The 14,524-nt window shown below is 38.5% G+C and overlaps 1 long non-coding RNA gene across 1 annotated transcript; it reads left to right on the top strand.

The window, feature by feature from the left end:
- The first annotated feature begins 8,476 nt into the window (after positions 1-8,476).
- LOC130459695 (uncharacterized) lies at positions 8,477-10,377 on the top strand. The gene is made up of 3 exons (XR_008919279.1): positions 8,477-9,086; positions 9,503-10,010; positions 10,102-10,377. It is a non-coding gene; the product is annotated as an uncharacterized lncRNA (long non-coding RNA).
- The last annotated feature ends 4,147 nt before the right edge of the window (positions 10,378-14,524 follow it).

Raw genomic sequence — 14,524 nt, 5'->3', positions numbered from 1 at the left:
TCTATTAAGGGAAAGAATGTTGGGCTTTGGTTTTGTGTTAACCTAAAACTCTCACATTATAATAGTTATAATGTCAGGGATTTAGAAATCACGTTTATTCAATATCTGACAAAAGGAAAAACACAAAAACCCTAATTCTAATTCTCAAAACGCCGTACATCCCAAACAAAGCAAGAGACAGATTGTGATCGTTCTCTTCCGTACTAGCATACGTGGGATTCAATTCGTGCTTGTGGACTGAGTAGAGGAGCAACAAGTGGGGCTCTAAGATCTTCGAAGCTTGCATACGAACGGGAGAACACGCTTCAAAGGTGATTATTCTTTCGACTTAATCTGATCTATACTATTGTTATGCATGAGATCCTGTGATAGATGTTAGGAAATTGTTTCCTGAAATTCCGCTTTATGCATCTATATGTTCCTACAGTGGTATCAGTTTTAGCCTCTTGCATAATATTTTATGATCATGATTGTATGCAACATTATTATTTTGATTCAATTAAGGGAAGATTTATTTATGGCTTGAATTTGCACAATTAATATATGATATTAATTGATTGGAATCATTAAATCGTGATTTAATTAATTTTTGCTCAAAATAAATTTATAAAATTCCGAAATTTTTATCACAGGGTCGAAATTAACAGTTAATATCACATAAAAATTTTCGGATTTTTTAAAATTAAATTCGTCAGATTTTAAATTATTTAATGGTTAATACGATTAATCATGGAAATAATTTGTTAACAATTAAAGATTTGATTTTTAATTTGTTAAATAAATCTACTGATTATCCCCTAATTTTTATACAATAGCCGAAATTTTTTGGTAATTTTTTAACTAATTTTCGAAATTTTTGTATATTAATTATTGAATTTGGTTAATTTTTATGTTTAATTCGATTAATCATAAAATTTAAGGATAACAATTAAAATTTTTAATTTTATTTGTTAAGAAAATTCAATAGATCTTCCTGGTAATTTAATTCGAATTTTTCGGATTATAATTGTTATTTTCTTGAATTATTTGAATAAAATGAGATAATTATGCCTTAAATTTTGAATTCTTGTTAGATTTAATTTTAATAAAGAGTTTAAATTGAAATCTAACTTCTAACAACCCTAAAATTCAGTTTAAAGATTGTTAATTTATTCAAATTTTTTGCCATTATTTTCGGATAATTAAACCCTAATTAAATTGTTAATCTTTAACAAAAGTTGAATAAAGATTAATTTAATTTAGGTAATTGTTACCCAAATTAAAATAACAACCTCCATGGCTGGGTGGCCACCACCCGCGACGGTGGAGCCATGGTGGAGGATAATTAGGGCGGCGTTCCGGCGGGAAAAGGGAATTAAAAATTGGAAATAAGATCTCCTAATTTTTTGGAAAAGTTAGAAATTTTCTCAAATTAAAGATTGTTTTCCAAAAGGTTTTGGGAAATAGTCTGGGTTGAAGGTTTTGGAAATTTGGTGTTTTGGTTCGATTCTCATTTATTAATTGAAATTGATAAGAAGAGTTGGAAATTAACTTGGGTTTAGTTCTTCTAAATTAAAAATAATTTCCAAAATATATTTTGAGTAACTTGAAAATATTTTTTTTTTGAAAAACATATTTTCAATGTTGAGCATAAATCCATAAATTTCCTTTCAAATGCAAATTTTTGATTAATAAGATTATTCTAGCCATATTTAAATAGTAATTGAATTAAAATAATAAAGTTTCCCAAATAACGTTAAACTTAAATTGTTTAAGTTTTTTAGTATTATTTTGGAAATGTTATTTGCTTATTAATAGTTAATAAGTAAATAATTTTTGTCTAATATATTTTAATATTATATGCGTGTATGGAATATATATGATATTTTGTTACAGGCAAGTGACTAGTATGGCCCAAAATAGGATAGAAAATACGATCTGCGTATCGTTTTGCATTCTTGTAAATTTTGAAATACGATCTGCGCATCGTTCTGTATTATTGTAATTTAACTTAAAAGTTTAAATTAGATTATAAAGTTCGTATTATGAGCTCGATGGAGTAAGAAGGTTCAATCCGAAATTCAAGGATGGAGATCCAAGAAAGATGAACAGGAACCCAAGAAGATTTGAGCTTATTTTTTATGGGCCATACTAGGATCACATTTATTTTTATGCATTTTATATTGCCTTAAAATGCCTATTGAGTTTATGTATGTGGTTATTTAAAGCAATGTGTTCACTTTTAATTAACCAACATAGTAAACTTAGGTCCCAAATAATATTGAGTTTATGTGCTTTTCCATACAACACCTATAAAGCCTTAGATCATGAGTAATAGGTTCTGCCAAAGCAGGGTGTTGCTTATAATTCCGGGGATAGTAGGGTAGGTTTTTTGAAACTTACATGTTAATGTTTGGTTTAACTCAACAAAACTATCAAAAGACAAAGTTTTGGGTTTTGAAGCTAAGAGATAGGAAAATACAAAGAGTTGTTAACCTGTCTACCAAGAGTTATAATCAGTTATAATTAGTAAAATGTTTACTTACCTCGAATACTATAAATTAAAGTAGCAGGGCCAAAGTCCGTTTGATTGTAGTGGGAGGGGATCTTGGTTAATTCTTTATTCAATGGGGACTTCTAATTTTGAATAAAGGGTAGTAGTGAATTGAATTTGTTTAATTGCTACTTTTGATAAACATTATATTGAATCTTGCTTTACTTTTTATTGTAGTTATCATGTCTGGTGCAAACAACTCTACTTTTAACTTGCGCCCTCTAATTGAAAAAGACAAACTGAATGCTACCAACTTCCTACAATGGCAAATGGCTGTGAGAATTGTTCTCAGAGCGGAAGGAAAAGAAAGTGTTCTTGACAATCCTCTACCTGAACCCTTGCCAGAAAATGCTACTGCAGCTCAAAAGCGAGCTAGACAAACTCTAGAGGATAACTCCTTGCAAGTAACATGCTTGATGCTTGCTTGCATGGAACCAGAGTATCAAAAACGTTTTGATGGTCTGGATGCCTACAGCATAATCCAGCAACTGAAAACTTTGTTTCAGAAAAATGCTAGATTGGAGAGATTTGAAGCAAACTGCAAACTTCTGGATTCCAAGTTGGAAGAGGGGAAGCCCGTTGGTCCGCATGTGTTCGATTTGATTGGACATTTTCAGACCATGGAGAAATTGGGTTTCCCTTATCCTAAGGACCTGGCAACTGACATAGTCATCAGATCCTTGCCTGAAGATTTTCATAACTTTAAGTTGAACTTCTACATGCAAGGAGGGGAGGCTACCCTGCAAGAGTTGCATGGTTCACTAATTCAGGCTGAGAGAAACTTACCAAGTAAACCTAAACATAAGGATGTTCTAATGGTTAGTAAAGGTAAGCAGTTCAAGAAGAAAGGGGCTCCCATGAAGAAGAACAAGGGCAAGGTAGTTGCCAATGAGAACTCTTCAACCAAGCCAAAGGCCACTCCCAAGGCTAAGGTAGCTGCTCAACATGAGTGCTACCACTGCCACAAGATTGGTCATTGGAAGAGGAACTGCCCCAAATATCTGGAGGATAAGAAGACTGGTGCTTGAACTTCAGGTATCTATGTCATAGAAGTTAATTTAGCTACAACTGCTTCTTGGGTATTTGATACCTCTTGTGGATCTCACATTATTGGTAATGTGCAGGGACTAAAAAGAAGTAGGAGCTTGAGCAAAGGCGAAGTGGATCTCCGAGTAGGCAATGGAGCAAGAGTTGCTGCTTTAGCTGTAGGAGATTATAGTTTACGCTTGCCTTCTGGTTTAATATTAGAACTTTATAATTGTTATTACGTTCCAGTTATTACCAAGAACATAATTTCTATTCCGATTTTGGATTCGGAAGGTTTTTCATTTCAAATTATGAATAATTGTTGTTCAGCATATTTGAATGGTATGTTCTATGTCTCTGCTAAATTATCAAATGGTTTGTATGTACTAGACTTACAAAACCATATCTATCACATAGAAAACAAGAAACACAAACCAAATGATTTGAACCCTACTTACCTATGGCATTGTCGATTAGGCCACATAAGCTCAAAGCGCATAGAGAAACTTCATAAGGATGGAATTCTCAAATCATTTGATTTTGAATCATTTGAAGTATGTGAGTTTTGCTTGATGAGGAAAATGAAAAAATCTCCTTTCACAGGCTCAAGTGAAAGGGCCAATGATCTTTTAGCCCTCATACATACTGATGTGTGCGGACCTATGAGTACTTTGGCTAGGGGAGGGTACGGGTATTTCATTACTTTTACTGATGATGTGAGCAGATTTGGATATGTTTACCTCATGCGACATAAGTCGGAATCCTTTGAAAAGTTCAAGGAATTCCAAAATGAAGTACAAAACCAACTTGGAAAGAAAATTAAAGCATTGCGATCCGATCGTGGTGGTGAATATTTATCTCAAGAGTTTGGTGATCATTTGAAAGATTGTGGAATACTTTCGCAATTGACTCCACCAGGGACACCACAGTTGAATGGGGTTTCCGAAAGAAGGAATCGAACTTTATTAGATATGGTTCGGTCCATGATGAGTCTTGCTAACCTTCCTGCCTCATTTTGGGGATTTGCGCTTGAAACAGCGGCATTCACACTCAACAGAGCTCCGTCCAAAGCAGTAGAAAAGACGCCATATGAGATGTGGACTGGAAAAGTTCCGAAATTGTCTTTTCTAAGGACATGGGGTTGTGAAGTTTATGTAAAACGTTTACTTTCTGATAAGCTTTCACCCAAGTCCGATAAGTGTCTTTTTGTGGGTTACCCAAAACAGACTAAGGGATACTACTTCTACAATCAAAGCGAAAACAAAGTGTTTGTTGCTCGCGATGGTGTCTTTCTGGAAAAGGAGTTTATTTCCAGAAAAACAAGTGGGAGTAATGTATATCTCGAAGAAATTCGAGATGAGCAACAAATGGATGAGGTTCACACCTCGTCAGAGACGACCCAGCATGAAAATGCTCAGGAGGCGGTGCATTCCATTCATGCGCCTTCTACCGTCCCACTTGGAGATAATCCATGCGAAGTCCCTCAACCTAATGAGGTGGAAACTTCTCCTGTTGTTCCCCAACGTAGGTCTAGTAGGACTGTCATTCCGTCAAAGAGATATATTGATTTCCTTTTGACTGAAAGTTCTGAAATAGAGATTTTAGAACATGAGAAACCTACTAGCTACACAAATGCTTTGACGAGTCAAGACTCCGAGAAATGGCTTGAAGCCATGAGATCCGAAATGGATTCGATGTTTGAAAATCAAGTATGGGACTTGGTTGCTTTGCCTGATGGGGTTAAACCCATAGGTTGCAAATGGATTTTCAAACTGAAAAAGGACAAAGATGGAAACATTGATGTCTTTAAGGCAAGACTAGTGGCAAAAGGTTTTAGACAAATTCATGGTATTGACTATGATGAAACCTTCTCACCAGTAGCCATGCTGAAATCCATTAGGATAATTCTTGCGATTGCTGCCTTTCATGACTATGAGATCTGGCAGATGGACGTCAAAACCGCTTTCTTGAATGGGTTCTTGAAAGAGGATGTGTACATGACACAACCACAAGGTTTTGAAGATCCAAACAGTCCAAGAAAAGTTTGCAAGCTTAAAAAGTCCATTTATGGGCTTAAGCAAGCATCCCGGAGTTGGAACCTCAGATTTGATGAGGCAGTCAAATCTTTTGGCTTCCTCAGAAATGAAGAGGAATCTTGTATATACAAGAAGTTGAGTGGGAGTAGTATTGCTTTCCTAGTCTTGTATGTGGATGACATACTTCTCATAGGAAACGACAAGACCATGCTTGAGTCAGTCAAGGAATGGCTTAAAAGTTGTTTTTCCATGAAAGACCTAGGAGAAGCTGAATACATCTTGGGAATAAGGATCCATAGAGATAGATCCAAAAGGCTGATTGGACTTAGCCAAGGGACTTATATTGATAAGGTTCTTGCAAGGTTCAAGCTGGAAAACTCCAAAAGAGGTTTCATTCCCATGCAACATGGCATTTCACTTGGCAAGACTCAGTGTCCTTCGACACCTGATGAGGTCAAGCGCATGAGTAATGTTCCTTATGCCTCTGCAGTAGGGTCCATTATGTATGCCATGGTATGCACTCGACCGGATGTTGCATGTGCTTTGAGTATGTGCAGCAGATACCAGTCAAACCCAGGAGAGGCGCACTGGATGGCAGCAAAGAATATCCTTAAGTACTTAAGAAGGACTAAGGATGATTTCTTGGTCTATGGTGGAGATAATGAGTTGGTTGCCACGGGATACACCGATGCAAGCTTCCAAAGTGACAAAGATGATTTCCGATCACAATCTGGTTTCATATTTTGTCTCAATGGAGGGGCTGTGAGCTGGAAGAGTTCTAAGCAGAGTACCATCGCAGATTCTACAACAGAGGCTGAGTATATTGCAGCAAGTGATGCAGCAAAAGAAGCTGTTTGGATCAAAAAGTTCATTAGTGAACTTGGTGAAGTTCCTAGCATTGAAAATGGCATTGAGTTGTATTGTGACAACAATGGTGCCATTTCCCAGTCCAAGGAACCCAGATCGCACCAAAAATCCAAACATGTGCTCAGGAGATTCCATCTTATTCGAGAGATCGTTGAAAGAGGGGATGTGAAAGTAAGCAAGGTTCATACTGAGGATAACGTGGCTGATCCTCTGACTAAACCGCTTGCTCAACCTAAGCATGAAAGTCATACTAGGTCTATGGGGCTTAGGCATATGGGAGAATGGCTTTAGTTTGTTTACTTTATGTTTACAATTGTAAAGACATTTATTATGTTTTGAATGTTTATCAATAAAAGTTCATTCTTATTTAATTGTTTGGTTTAGTATTAAATAAAATGTCCAAATAACTTGTGTTTTCAAATAGGATTATCGAAAACGTTTTGATAATGGAACCCTATAAAGTGAACTGAAATCACAACTTATTAAGTCCCTAGTCTGAATCACTAAATTGGACATAAGTGATTTATGAGAAGACTAGCATGTAATTAATTGATAGTGCAGTTCCATGGGCTATGGAGACATAGGGATGTCTAATTGATTATATGGATGTATACTTGATGCATTGAGACTTGACCTAACTAGATTCTAAAAGTAGAATCAAAATTCTATATTTAGTGGATTCCTTAGACATGAGTATGTCTTAATAACCATGAGACAATTAGTTTAACCTTGACTCTGTTAAACGCCGCGCCGTAAAAGGAGGTTATAAAAGCAGTGATCAGGTGGGCTGAGAATTGAGTGGGAGTTATGGTCATACAAGAGTGAATAAGTCCTCCTATTTGATAGGAATGGTGTCTGGGCCTCTTGATGAGCGAGAACTGAAAAATTGCATGGCCATGCGGAATGAGATTAAAATGTTAATCTTTATTTGAACAGTTCGAACTCGGCGATCAAGAAACTAGAATTTGAGAATAACAGTGTGTTATCAAATTTTGGCATTAAGAGACTTAAGGAATTTAGCATTGCTTTCTTGTCTTCGGACAAGTGGGAGATTGAAGGAATTATGTCCTTAGACATTTCCGGCAATTACTAAATACAAATAGGAATTAATTATGAAGATAATAAGTTAATTATTTTAGTAATCATATTTGCTTGCTAGAGAATAAATGTGATTAGTAGGACAATATTGATTGGACCTACAACTAAAATAATTTAATCCTATAAGGTCACACATATAAGCACTAATTGGAATGGGCCCAAAAGGCCTGATGGCAACCGGTCTATTAAGGGAAAGAATGTTGGGCTTTGGTTTTGTGTTAACCTAAAACTCTCACATTATAATAGTTATAATGTCAGGGATTTAGAAATCACGTTTATTCAATATCTGACAAAAGGAAAAACACAAAAACCCTAATTCTAATTCTCAAAACGCCGTACATCCCAAACAAAGCAAGAGACAGATTGTGATCGTTCTCTTCCGTACTAGCATACGTGGGATTCAATTCGTGCTTGTGGACTGAGTAGAGGAGCAACAAGTGGGGCTCTAAGATCTTCGAAGCTTGCATACGAACGGGAGAACACGCTTCAAAGGTGATTATTCTTTCGACTTAATCTGATCTATACTATTGTTATGCATGAGATCCTGTGATAGATGTTAGGAAATTGTTTCCTGAAATTCCGCTTTATGCATCTATATGTTCCTACAGCATTAACTGCTGGTGTTGCTAACTACTAATTGTTGCTGCATTCCTATTTAGTTAACTATACAGAATGAGTAGCTAAAAGTTGGTGATCCTCTGTATACAACTGAACTAAAATGTGGTGGATCGAGCTCCAAATTTGTGTATACAGCTGTTGCTTCGAAATTCCATCTAGATAAAAGGAAATGTTGGCAGTAGCTTTATGTATTTTAGTTGATCATGACACCTGATGGGTCATTTATATTTCTCATCCTCTAATTTATACTGTCAAAGTAAATACTGAGTATTGCAGTTCAGTGTCACCTAACTGTTTTCTTTTGGTTTAGTAGAGATTATTATATAGTAATAAAGTTGTAGCACCATATAAACAAGTTCTACGCTACTGAGGCTGCATTAGTAAACCTGTTTATTTGTTTGCGTGCAGTGTGACAGTTGGTTTTGTATTGCTTTGTTCTTTTCACATACATAAATATAAGTTCAGGTGAAAGAACCCAGACTGCTCCGATTCATAAACAGTCTGAGTGCTAGCAGAACTAAGATTCAGTTCAGTAAGAAACTAAGAATCTTAGTTACATGACTGCTCTGATTCACAAACACTGCAATGTTGGTTCTTTTTTTTTTCCTGATATTGGTCAAAATGTAGATTTCTATAGCTTAACTGATATTGTTTGTGCCTGGATTAATTTGTGTACATGGCTGTTGAGTGAATACTTTGTTCTTGATCCTGAGCTTGACTCCAATTGCATCAAACATTAAAATTCGATTTGTGAAGTCAGTTATGCTTGATCTCTCAGTAGTTGTAAACTTGTAACCCTGAGTCCTGACCAGTGCTTTAAATTACTTTCAGGTGAAAGGAGTGCCAAGTATGAGAAGACATATGACCAGTGCTTGAACATCAGTTTTGAACTAAATTAGGGCAGCCAGGTAATCCCTAACTTAGTTGGGCTTATTTTATGATCAATGTGAGCAGTTAGCAGGATGAATTCTCAACAACAACTTCTTTGTGCTTCCAAATTTCACGGAGTGATTTAGTATTTCTAATTTCTTTGAGCATATGTATACTAATTTCCTGTTATGTGAATGTTTTTTCATTGTCATCAATTTCTTTAATTTGACTCTTTCGGGATTATTCATGAATGTAAAGGACCTTAAAATACTATTTGAGCTGCAGTAGGCTTCTAGCGATTCTGAACTTGTAGAAGAATATCTCTGGCATGGATTTTTTTGAAGGAAGTCACAGTCTCGTTATGATTTTTAAAACCCGTTGTGTATGCTAGTATTGTTCTGTTAATTTCTTAAGTACACTTATTATTATTAAGCAGCACTTCTGGCAACAACAGGCAGTCGTGGCAGCACTTCTTTGTTATGTTAAGCAGCACTTCTGGCAGCAGCATGCAACATCAGTTGAAAAAAAAGAACAGAACCAACCAGCCTGTGTACTGATTTCATGGAGGATGAAGGGTCCCCAAATGAACCGGAGCCATTAGATCACGAGGCAAATTCAGATCGACCTAACGAGTCACAAAATCAAGCGACCCAAACGAAGAAAAGGAAGCCAAAAGGACCTTCAAAAGGGCTATAATCCATGTATGGGGTTCCAAGAGTGATTGAATGAGATTACTTGGACCGACCCATAGGAAAATGGGCAAAAGAATACAAGAATTGGCTAAAACCCATGCCAGGGTTCCAAGAGTGATTGAATGGGGTTACTTTGACCGACCCATAGGAAAATGGGCAAAAGAATATAAGAATCACATTGGCGAGATAAGCCGCACAAAATTCTCATTACTGAATAAAGATTGGGAAGACGTTTCACAAGGAATAAAAGACACATTGTGGGAAGATAAGGTAACCGATTTTATTTTAGAATCTACCTTCCTCAGTTGTCTACATATTTTGCTCATTTGCTAAAGCCTTATTTTTTTTCTATTTCATTTAGAAAGAGTTTTGTTAGGGGGGGAAAATACCCTCTTGATGACGTGGTCAGATATGCCAAGTTGAGCACATGTGGCTGCCAGCAAAGCGTGACAAGGCACCTTTCCATCTTGCTCTCAACGGCTAAAGAAAGGGTGGCGGTTACAAGCCGTTCCCAGCAAGCCCTAATTACCTACTTAATGCCCAATTGTGTACATTTAATGACCATACGTTACATTTCATTATGTAAAGCCTATAAAATGGCTTAGCTAGATCAGTTTACATACACGATATACTCATTGGCAATAATACTCTCATTTCATGCTTTTACGACTTACTCTCGTTACCCTAAATTATCTTGCTCAATCGATTGTTAGCACAATCATCAAGGCAAGTTCGTCTCTAAGTAGAATTTGCCCAAAACAATTTGGCGCCCACTGTGGGGCTGACAATAATAAGCAGCTCGATAATCTCATTCCAATCACCATGGCCAGCAATGCTAGTTCATCCAACGATATCACTCGTCGTTTTGAAGCCATGGAGCAGCGCATCAACATCCTCCAAAAGGAGAACGAAGCACTGCACTCCCAAGTCTGATCTGGTGCCTCCATCGCCACCGGGTCTAGGTTCCAGTACCGACGAGACACCTCTGGGCTGAGACGCCGCTTAGACCTCGACGTCGCCCCTGATCACCCCCTCCATATACCCTTCGGCAAACCGGAGGCCCAATCCTCGAGCAGATCCGTGAATTTGAGCCGCTGCCGAGTGAGCCCCGCTCGAATCCGAGTTGGCTTCCTCCCCCTCCAACTCAAGCATTTTCTGCAGGTACATCGGCGACCGTTGCTGCCACAACGGCTGCCCAAGTCACCTCATCTCAAGTCGGCATGACGACATCCACCATGGTGTCGGTACTCGTCTCCAATCCGGTATCTCGTCCGTTACCTCCCCCAATGGTAACCATGTCGATGCCCCTACCCGTCTCGGCTCCGGCACAGAGACCAACACCGACGACCCAAGTGCCCTGGGATCAACTCTTCTCCCAGCAAGTCGTCCAACCCGTTGTCAACCTAGTCACCTCAGCACCAGGAGCACCTCCCCAGATAATGGCGGTTCCCTTGGCCAGTCAAGCACCACAAGCAGTGTTCCCACACACTCCGATGCGCTCGGACTCCTCTCAAAACTATTCCCTATAAAACACTTCTAACAGGTCAGTTGTTCCAATTAGTCATGGTTTCGTAACTCCTTTCATGCGACAAGTCGTACCTCAGTTCACTCCTCATCAACCTCACAACATATGTCCGCAAAACACCTATTACCAACATCTCCAAGCCAGCCTCCCAGAAACGTCCAGCCCCCTCGTCCCAGTACTCAACAGCATGTGTGAAAATACCAACCACCAACTCCAACAAATCATGGCCATGGTAAACAAAATTCCAGGAGTACCAACGCCAATCAAAGAAGCCAGCCTAGACAGCTATGCCGACTCACCATATGCCGACCACATCGACGCAATTGACATCCCAAAGCGGTTTAGCCCACCCAACATGCCCATGTATGATGGAACAACCGACCCCAGAGAGCACATCTTGACCTACAAGCAGTGGATGATGATAATCCCAGTTCCCAAGCATATGAGGGAAGCTAGTCTTTGCAAAGGATTTGGCTCGACACTGATCGGACCTGCCTTGAAGTGGTTAACCAGCCAGCCAAACGGATGCATCACCTCCTTTGCCCATCTCGACAACATGTTCAACCAACAATTCGCTAGCAGCAGAGTTTTGGAGAAGCAGACAAGAGATCTATACCGTGTGGTCCAGCGCCCAGACGAACCTTTGAAGGACTACATAGCTCCGTTCATCAGGGAGAAGGTGACTGTACCAGAGTGTGACGTCCCAACCGTAATCGAAGCGTTTAGACAAGGATTGTATGGTGAGACCGACCTATGGAGGGATCTAATCAAATACCCCTGCAAGACGTTCGAGGATGCCCAGGCCAAAGCAATGGCTCAAGTCAGGTTGGAAGAAACTCTTTACTCCAGGAAGGAACCAACGACTACACCAAGAGGGACAGGCGGCTACCTTACCCCAAAAGAAGCAATGATCGTCCTGCCCATTATTCCCGACCTCAACACGTAGCAGTGGTGGAAGAAGACGACGACTCCGACTGGAAGAACAGTCCCGACCTGCCCCCAAGAATTAACGAATATTCTTTTTGTGTTGACACTGTAGGTTTGATGAACCACCTCTCGAAGATGGGGAAAGCATTGCAATGGCCGCCGAAGTCCAGCAAACCCGACTCAAAGAAGGACCCCTCAAAGTGGTGTGACTTCTATGTCGACATTGGCCACACTACCAATGAGTGCGTAGCATTGAGAAGAGAAGTGGCTTACCTACTGAAGAACGGATACCTCAAGGACGTTATGTCAGACAAAGCTCGTGGCGTCATCAACAAAGACAACTCGAACTCCCCTTCTCGACCTCCTCCACCTCCCCCTCATAATAAAACTGTAAATTTTATTGCTGGAGGTTCTGACGTTTGTGGTTTGACTTATTCTGCAGCGAAGAGACATGCTCGAGAAAACGAGATCGACAGACCGACCCGAGCTGTAGCTGCAAAATATTTAACCCCCATATCTTTTGATGAATCTGATGCAGGTGACATCTCCGACAAACATCATGACGGCCTGGTAATATCCACCCCCGTTGGAAACTGTATGATCAAACGAGTTTTGGTCGACAACGGCAGCTCCACCAATGTTATGATGCTCGATGCTCTCAAGGAGATGGGGCTTAACCTAGACACGGATGTAACACCCTAATAATTCCTTGCTTTTTATGAAACATTCTGACTTAAAACACAAGAATTACCAAGATATTACCGCCACTGTGATAACGGCTAAGGCTATTTACCAGAATTACGCATCGGAATTAACTAACTTTCAAAACATAACAAATAAATAGTTAATGGTCATTAAAACAAGTTGGAACCGTTGAGGCCCAAATCCAAAGTAAAAGTATTTCAAAATCCATTAACGATAAGTAGTATTAGTCATGACTATAAATAAAAATAGAGTTTATAAATACGGAAGAATTAAACTCTCAACACGAATCCCATGATAACTTCTCCCGCAAGTTATCTCTACAAACCTGCTTTATTAAAAATCTACTCCCCAACAACGCAAGTGCAATTGATGGATCATCATAGGGTCATTAAGGCAAAGGCCATGACCAGAAGACAAGAAGCACGAAGTCAGCAAAAGCTGAGTACGAACAAGCTAGAATAACGTTCTATCCTAACATGCTTCACTCGACATATTAAATAATCCACATGCAAAAGCCATATAATAACAAATAAACATGGAGACAAGACTCGACACATGACACGACTCTTGACTCACATATTAATAAAAAGTAGCTTCGAACAGGTAAAGTAAAGTATCCTCAAAAGGAAAGAAAGGGTGATGGGAGCCAACCATACACCAAAATAAATCGGGCTACTACCGACAGTCGGGCCATACCGACAGGAATTCCAATGCATAACGGTATAAAAGAGAATGAAACAACGTCTTGTATCATTCTAGGAGTACAAGTTTTCAGACAAAACTCCCCCCATTGTTCATACTCAAGGTATATACGTTCCAAGAGTTTTGAAGCTCTTTGAGTTACACTTTACGTTAATTAGTATATTATGTTCAAGGCGACTCAAGACTCTACTCAAGACACAACATACAAACAATTAAACAATTTCACAATGACTCTTCATTATTTTACTTCTTTAGGACTTGTGATCAAACATAGACTCAAGTGAAATTACTCCCATTGTTCCTTCTCAAAAACACTGTTTGAGATAACCCGACATTGCCTATTAACAAGCGGGGTGTGCCCTTAGCACGAATTGTCCTTAATTCAATTCACATAGACTCTCTAACATATTCTACCCCTTGGTAGAATATATATTGCTCACATTGCTCAATATATATATGCTAGACATCCTGTACTATAGCATAATAATAATAACAACTTGCATGCGCACTACTCATACATGCAAACCAACTTGAACAACATGCTTGACATAATTCAACGATTATAAAAGTCCATAACATGATAGTTCAATAGAATCTATAAAGCATAATTCAATTCATAACATGCTCGTTCACATAGATTCAATAATAATAATAACATGCTTGTCTACACATCAAACATGAATTTCCAACATATAAGTTCACATGATTCACATTCAATACACTTCACAAATTCCTCAAGGGATGGGTGGTTACCCTAGTCTTCTACGTACCTGGAATACCTAAGTACGGGGGCCACTAAGCAAATCACGACTCACTAGAAATCAACTCCTGTAAACACAAAGGGGAAACTAAATTATTATCCATGTTTACTAAATTTCCAGCAACTATTTAAGATTCTAAAACTCTTAGTTTAATTAGAAATCAT

This window comes from Spinacia oleracea, chromosome 4, assembly GCF_020520425.1.
Source record: "Spinacia oleracea cultivar Varoflay chromosome 4, BTI_SOV_V1, whole genome shotgun sequence".
NCBI classification, from domain to species: Eukaryota; Viridiplantae; Streptophyta; class Magnoliopsida; order Caryophyllales; family Amaranthaceae; genus Spinacia; species Spinacia oleracea.
This window is presented reverse-complemented; position numbering and strand designations above follow the sequence as displayed.